Consider the following 8,967-nt stretch of genomic DNA (forward strand, 5'->3'; position numbering starts at 1 on the left):
CCATTATGCATTTTCCAAACATTTTAATTTGCCTTCTATTAGTCAGCCTCCACTTACTTTTACCATCAGTTCAGACGTTATGACTTTGCAAAGTTTTGGAGGTTGCTTGACTTTTTCCACTGTATATGTTCAGTTCTGAAGAGAGGCCCCAAAAAAGCACACCATCTCAACAAACAGAGCATTTATTTTGAGGCTTCTGCTGACAGTTCTCATCACTGAACTGAGAGAGTTTGCATCATATCCCCATGATATCTCATAATGCTGTTATGCTTGATAGAGTCAATCACTTTGTCCACTGTGTTTCTGGAGAATCTGCCCCAAATTCTGCATCAACCTCCAAAGAAAGTCTGAAAGTTAAATACTTGCTTGTTGCTTGTTTTCCAGCTGTACAGCAAACATGCATAAAGTGCATGAATTAATCAAGATCACAGCTATTTCAGGAGCCCAGAAGGATGGAGCACTGGGACAAGGTGAAAATGATTGTGCTAGTGATACTTTGGCATCAGTATTTAGCAAACCCACCCCTGTGCAAGCGTTTCCTCCTTAGGTGGAGCTACTTTATGCTGTGAGAGGGCTGGAGTTCATTATCTAGCTTGGGTAGCAGAGAGAAAATCCATCTCCACAGACAAAACCAAAACTTGAGTCAGGCATTAATTCCTAAACAAAAAGTGCATCTTTCCTTAGTGAGAGTGGAAGCTGGCCCAGCACTTCCACTCAACGCAGACGAAAACCTGCAAAACTGCAACTTTCACCACAGGACTGGCATCAGTCTGGGAGAAAGGCCACTGACAGAAGCTCTGTCTTGTCAGGCAGTGCTGTTTTCCCATGGCCTTGCCCTACACAGACATCTCTCCTCTCTGGGCAGCCACCGGCACATGCCTGCTGCTGCACATCCACATCCTCCAGCGGGGATGCTGCGGTTTGCATGGTTCAGGCTCCTTTGACTCCCTGTTCCTGCAGGGTGAGGATGCACAAGGAGACTGTCACTGTCATTACAATAGGCCTTAATTTTTTTTTTCTACTTCTCATTCAGCTGTGATTCAAGCTGTCCTTCTCCCATAGAAATGTGCTTGTGTAACAGCACACAATACTTGTGTAACAGCACCCACGTCCTGCTCCTGTGCACCTAACATCGTCTTTTCACCGCTTTCTGGGTACCAATTTGCAAAGCAGAGCTAGGCAGTCAGTTATTAAAACTGCCCTAATTTATTAAATGAAATAGCAGCAAGGGAAGGCATGTGGCTATACACATGGCCTGATACAAAAGTTTCATCTAGTGGTACCCTTAACAGATACAGTGACCCTCAGACCAATGTCTCTGTGGGGTGGAGAAATTACATTGAATATTGTTTCCTGGAGAACTGAGCAGTTATTGCACGTATTTTATGTCTGGGAGCCCTGCCGTACAGCAGCTTATCTACAGTTACATGGAAACCGTGGGGCAGAATCAACAGTGTAAATAAAATTTTAAAGGTAGGACTGAACAGGCATCTGATAATGTAAGCAAAAATACTTGGTAGGCTTAGAGCTGGTGCCCAGAGGGTGCCAGAAAATAGGGCTGGACACAGCCTGACTGGTGTGCCACGCTGGCGTACAGAAACAAGCCTCCCAGGTGCCATCAGACACATGCAAGACTTGCCATGTGGTTCCTCCCAGCCAGCCTATGGATCCAAAATGCAAATAAAGCCTGTAAATTTCAATTTTGCAGAAACTGATTTTCCATATTCACTGTTAAGGCCCTGTCAGTGTTGTCTGTGGTATGTAACTGAAACACGGTTTCATGAAGAATGGAACTGATGATAGATTTAGAGATGCTCTAAATTTGCCAGTGTGCTGGAGGTTTTGTCCACTGCTACTTCCTTCTAGTGCTAAGAACTGACTATTGCTTACAGAATTAAGCACTCTATATGAAAAAAATTTTCCCACAGCACAACTGACAGAAATTTGAAATGAAATAATAATAATAATAATGTACAGTCCATTTGCTGTCTAATGTATGTGTGGGATTGAATAGCACTTCGCAATACGTTCCCTTCTTGTTAAATTACTCTAACTTCAAACTGAATTAAAGTACTTAGTTGCCGCTACACCACTGAACTTTGATAGCTGGATCGATTCCAAAAGCTGGGACCGCAGTTGATTTTTTTTGTGGAAATTCACAAATGAGGGAAAACCACAGAATTTATTAGGAAAAAAAAAGGCAGCTCATTCCATTCTCTTAAATTCTGCTTGCTTCACCAATCTGGCAAGGGTGATTAGGATGTGAAACACGTATCAGGTGAAAACATCCCACCCAGGCAGGGGTTGGCAGCGTGTGCATTCCCAATCTCTTCTTCCCCTGCAGTAGTACAGCTACAACTCTGACTGAAGTTGTATGTTTAGCCAGGCACCAATCAATACACTCAAGAACAACACCCCTGCTGGTAATTTTTGCGAAACCATGTGGATACCTTCTACCAAATTCAGTGCAACAGCTTCTAACACCATTAGCTTATGTCCTCCTATCTTCCATTAGTGCCAGATAAGGCTGAATTGTGTGGGAACACACCAAATTGTGAAGCATGCAAAATTATACTAAATTATTACACTATACAAATATTACACCTAGAATCCCACCCCAGGGCACATGTTAGCTCTAGCTTAGTTGCTGCTTAGGCAAGTTAGGCTGTAGCTCTGGCTGTACTGAGCCAGGCACTCAGGCACAGCCATTTACTAAAGCCTCTACACTACAACTGACTACAGTATTTGCTATCAAATGGGTCCCACTGTACCACATTGGTGAAGGAGAAAAATCAGTAAGAAACTGCAGACACCACGTCTGGTACCTGTCTGCTTTGCACAGACCTCCTGCTTTATTGCATTTGCTTGTGAGGGATGTAGATAGATGAAACCAGCCTGATGAAACCAGCTACCAGAGAATCATCCTGCTGTATTCTCTGTGCCTTTGATTACTCTTTCATTCAGGGAAAATTTTGTGCAAAGTCCTTCTGACTCTGAAAAAGCATATGTATGTCCATTCCAGTTCAAAAGAACATAAAAGAACATAAAAGACTATGCTACCACTCTGTCCATAGATGCCCTTCTGTTACCCAGCCCCCAAGGAGAATAAATGCTTTCACTTAGGAAGGAACAACATGCAAGGCATTTTTTGAAGTTCAGACTATTGAAGTACAGTTTTTGAGCACTTCATATACTTCAATGACTATTCTTGCAGCTAACTGCAAAAGAAGAAGAACAGACGCACAAAAATAGTAAGTAACTAGTCTGAGGTCACACAGACCGTGGTTACAGTGTCTGGCAGGGACAGGATTAAAGCTTAAATATTCTCAAAACTAAACATGTCCTCTGTTCAGGGGTGAGCCTGAAAGCACGTTAGCTTGTACAGCTGAGAAATGCCCTCCAGGGCACGGTGCCCTAGCAAGACCAGCACATTAGTGCCCGGCTTTCACAGCCTGCTCACACACCCAGTCCACTGTCTGCCTCCAAGGCAGCCGCATCAAGGAGGTGAAGAGGAGGCAAAGGATGTCATCCTTGCACCTACTCTGGAGACAACCCTTTCAAAGGGTTGTAGACAGCTCTAAGACACTGAACTTGAATATGAGTTAATGCTTTCCCCACTTCCCTGGGGTCAAAGGTGACTTAAGAAAACTGCAAATTTTGGGCAACTTCAGGAGCATCATGTTCAACACTGGGAACGAAATGAACAGATAACAGAACAGAAGGTTCCCAAAGATAGCTGCGGGAGTGAAAATGAGAAACAGAAAACAAAGGAATCAAGCATCCATACATTCCTTACAGGAATCATTCAGTAGTATAGTCTTCAGTTGCTAGAAGTTCACTAGCTCTTCTGCAATGTCATTCATACAAAACAGCACATTAAAAGTACTTTGGCCGGAGTTTGTATTTAATTAAAATTATTTGGACTGATCAGCAACATGCATTTACACAGAATGCATGTGCCATCTGGGTAACATATCTCTAAGCAAATCTAGATTAGAGCTTGTGGTTCAATTTTAATTTAATTGTCTATAAATTAATTTAAATACAGTAAATGGTGACCAGAGCATGCTAAGGATGCCTGGTTCATTGTGGGCTGAGCTCCAGAGGAGAGGCTGTCCAGTGATAGCCAATACAGTTGAGTTGGATGCCAAGGGACAGCAGAGGAGGTTTTTGGTGGGACATGACATAAACTTGGAGATCTGAGTTTCTACAGTCAGTCAGACCAGAGGCCAGAGCTGGAGGAGTTTTACAACTATGCATATATTAAAGACAGTGAGAGTCACTGGTAGTTTTCAGTGAGATGTTTGCAGCAGTCTGGACCATCCATGTGTGAGAAGTTGCACAAGGCGACCAGCGCAGGTTGTGGGTACATATGATACTGGAGGAGAACGCGGTGCTGAGAGCTGATCCTTGTGATGGAGCTGGTGGTGAAATATATTGGTTCAGTTTTTTCCAGCACTCCAGTGCAATGGGGCTAAAGTCTACCAGGCACCAACCTTCTGTGAGCTTCAATGGAAGAATATGTGCTTAAATTATCTTTGAGGATTTGCTTATCAAATGGTAATACTGCCATCATCTGTGAATCCACACAGGGAGTTCTTCATCTCCAGCTTGGGAAATACTGCTTAACAGAGGTGGGAGAACATGGCAGTCTGGGAAATTTGTAAAAGAATATATTTGTATACACAACAAAAAAAAATTGCAATAAAGGGAATACTAGCATTCAGTAAATGAGAACTTGTATCTCTCCTTAAGAGGCCACAGACAGGTAAAATTAGCCCCTGTAGCTGTTTGAGTATTCAGACAGACAGATTACCTTTACAGTTCCACATAAAAGAATGCAGGTAAAGGAGAAATTAACTATTGAATAAAAACCTCCTCTGTACCTTCTGAGGTTCAAATGTTCAAAAATTTTTCCCCCTGTAAATACTGTTTTTGTAGCTCAAACCTATGCAGAAGAGAAAAGCAATCTTCATCACTCAAAAATATGTTCATTTACAAAACATATACAGAAACATGCTCTACAACAAATCTCCGTGTCTTGTTATAAGTAAGGAGGCATCAAAATCCATAATAACTGCATTTATAAGAGAAAGATCAATATAGCACCTGGTATTTCAAAGGCAGAAAATTATTCCATTAAATTTCTACTGCTAGAAAATGCACTGAACAAAATATCTAAAACTCATGGTGGGCTTTCGTCTCTCGCACTGTACCACTGTATAAATCACAAGGAAACCATCACAAAATTCTCTGTAAAAGAGGCATTAGGACCTGCTTCACCCTCTTCTGATTGAAACAACAGCTCTCCAAGAGAAGGTTGTGGCTCAAGACATTACTGACATCCTCCAACTCACATCTTATCAGAGCCTCTCTGTTGTCATCGGGATGTGGGGGTAAAGGTAAACCTTAAGGTTTGGGGTTTTTTGCCCTGGGTGCCACTGTTCCAATATTGTCTCTGTGTGTAACTAATTTATCTGTTCTACAGGAAAAACAATAAAAGAGACAAATGCTCTGATTTTGATTCTCATTTTAGATACTTAAAAGGGAAACCTAAGAATGACTGCATACAGTGCATTAGATCAAAGGTCTGTCCACTCCAGCAGAGCACCCTGTTTTTACAGAATTGACATTAAGAGATCTCTGAACACAGTTTTTGCTCCCAGGACTATTGACAATCTGTTATTCCGGTGACTTGACTAAAAAAACTCCACCAAGTATGGCCATAAGTGGATGGTTATTGAATCTTAAGAACATCACAACCATATGTGAAACTTGCTAATAATCTCTCTGCCTTTAATTATTTTAGCTCAGGACCTTATTTCTCTGAATGCAGGCTTCAAGAATTTTGCGATGCTCAGTGGATTTATTTTCATGAGCTTCAGTCATCCCTTATAAATTTTTAGAATCTACCACATCCTTCAGCAAGGACTTTCACAAGTGATCTACCTGTCGTGGGAAGAACAGTATGAGACAGCCCTAGCCGGTGGGAAGTTATGGTGCCAGCCCACTGGCTGTCAATGTTGTCATGTACTCCACTGGTAACTCATAAATGGAGCTACAGAGGAAAATAGTTTTGAAGTGTGATGATGGAGTAGATGTTGATGGATATTTGCAGAGGGTAGTCCCTCAGCATGAGAGACGTCAGAGGAGAATGCATGAAAACGGCTGTTTGCAAACCTTAGGGGGCCTGTAGGCAGGACCAGCCTATTGGATTACCTGCAGGGGAATGGTATCCATGGCAGTCTCAGCATTTCCCAGAAGGGTTCTGTGAATACAGCACTGAAGAGGATCTCAGGAGGAGCAATATAGAGTCAGGCTCTACTTCAAATACAGGACAAGACAGATAACACTATGCCAGGAAGAAATCTGGAAAGTTGTATCTTTGTTCTTTAACCTTTCTATAGGTGATCAATCATACAGTTCTTTCATTTCTGCAAGATGTGGAATGATTCAGAGAGGAGGCTAGACCAAAGCATCAGCTCCCTTTTTCCTCTTGAAACCTGAGTGAAGGCCCATTTTGCTGCAATAAAATGACGCTTTTTACAGTCAAATACAAATATGGCTATTCATGACACCTGTGGATGGTTTTGTCTTAACACAATCCTCAGTGCTGAAGACAGTGATATTAAATCAAGCTAGAGACTGGATTTTGAGATGCATCTGAGACAAAAACATAGCAACTGGCATCGGGCCTTAGAAATTTGTACATTGGCAGCAATTAATACTAGTCATTAACCTGGGAGCTACAAGGGCTTATGGTGTCTGAAGGCCTCCAGTGGTTGCTAATAAATCCAGGCTTTTATACAAGGAACAGAGTAGTTATGGATAAAAGCAGTAGGATGGATGTGACAACCAGCAATTTTAACTTATCACCTTGGAGCTTTATTTTTGAAAGCTTTTACTTCCCACTGATTGCAGGCTTCCAATTTTGTGTTGTCATGTAATAAATTACAAAAATTATCTTTTTTTTTTTTTGGCACAGTGCTTCATAGACAAAGTGTCTAAAAAGCTTCTTTTTTTAATGAAATGAGTTAAGTATTGCTGCCATGGTGATTATAAGAACAAATCAGCACCAAACAGTACCCTAGAAATCTAGATACAAACTCAAAATTCTCAGTTGCCAAGGTATTTGGTTTGAGTCCTTTCTAACTGGAGGCTTTTACTGTGTACACAAAGGGCATGGGGGTGGAAGACTGGAGAAGAGAGGTCGTTCTGAAAAGCATATCTTTAACCCTTTTCCTGAGAGGAGAGGGCTGTCTAACTTACTAACATGTCTGAAGGAGATCTGAAGGATATCACTCCCATCAGGGAGGTGAGCCTCCTCCTCTCAGTAGGGGTGTGAAGCAGAAGGCATCATCATCCCTGAGGTGGCTGTAAAGGTGGCACCACTGTGCCAATCACTTAAAAGCTGTCCTGTTTGACCAGGGACCTCGCCATTTGGCACTAAGGTAGTCTCGGCTCTTGCATTTATTAATATTCACTGCTACATTTACTGCTTGCTGAATTCATATTCTAGATAAGTATTCTAAGCAAAAGTTCTACTTGTCTACTTTGCTGACATTGCATATGCTTGATCACAAACATCATAAAAAGTTAGTAAAGGAAGCAAAGAGAAATTGTGAAGCTGGTAAAAATGTTTTCAATATTTAATTAATTATCTCTTACGTATCACCCACAACAAGAGGGCAAAGATGTTGTGGGTTAAATAGAGACCTAAAAGCACAAAGCCATAAAAAAATGCCTTACTCAAACCTGCAACTTTTCTAGAGCAAATATAAAACCAGCAACATGTTGTTAAGCATCTGATTGTAAGGTAAAGTCTTTGCATCAGAAAAAGTTACTAAGATCAAAGATGGAAAGTTTCTGCCATTAATGTCTCCATGGCTGGCTTGAGAACGGAGTCCAGGGACTGACAGCTAAACAGATCTCTTCCAGGGACATGAAGGTGGTCAATTCAAACTGCTCTGTTGCCTATTACGTACGGCATTCAAGATAGGTCACATTTTACAGTCAGTGACATTAAACTATTTCATAGTGATCCATGTGCTATAACTTATAATATATTATTTAGAATATTTTAATCACCTAAAGTTCAGGGACCTCAAAGCACATATTAATTAATGCTTATTTTAATTAGCTCTGCCTCAGAGAGAGGAAGAAGACAAAACTGTGCAGCCTTATTAGCACGACACTCCAGATCCATAATTAAACCCAGAATACACAACATAATAAACATCAGAACTTAAAGGAGTGGAAGGTTGGTCACTAACACGGTAGCCTCCCACTCTTATAATCATTTTCCTTAACATTTTATTTCCTTCCTCCCTGAGTCTTCCTGTGAATGGCAGTTTCCACAAGGGAAAAGGCAAAACATTTCTGCACTTCACGGGCCAAACTCAGCTCTGTTCTTGCAGTAAAAGCATCATCTTCTGTGGAATTATTCTATATTCCATGAAGCACCTGAAGGAATATACTATTATTAAGAGGAAAAATCTTTTTGTGTGGGTATCTTCAAAAGCAACTTCTTCCTCTGTTTGGCTACCAGCCATCTGGATCTGTTTGCAGGCATAGAAACCTCTGCTTTGCTGCCTCCAAGCATTCTGCCTCTTTCCCTGACCAAGAATCGCTGAAGATGCTTTAATTTAAATTTCACAGCTGCTGGCTTCTGAAAGGAGAGAAAATGGGTTCTTCATATTTTCTGACTCCTCATAATAAATTAACTGTATTGGGTGAGTCAGTGTGCAAAGGTCATACAGCCAGTCATTGGTAAAGCATCAATACAACACTCAATAGGGCCAGTCTCTAGCACCCTACCCTCGTCTGCCAAATGACTAAGCTAGGAAATTCCAACCACTGCTATTCAAGCATCTTCCTACGTACATTAGAGACACTTAAGACAAACAAAACTCCAATAAACTGAGATGCTGATTCTAACTTCATGAAAGTCAGTAACAGGTCTCCTGT

Source organism: Myiozetetes cayanensis, unplaced genomic scaffold, assembly GCF_022539395.1.
Source record: "Myiozetetes cayanensis isolate MyiCay16 unplaced genomic scaffold, myiCay2020 scf1, whole genome shotgun sequence".
Lineage (NCBI taxonomy): Eukaryota > Metazoa > Chordata > Aves > Passeriformes > Tyrannidae > Myiozetetes > Myiozetetes cayanensis.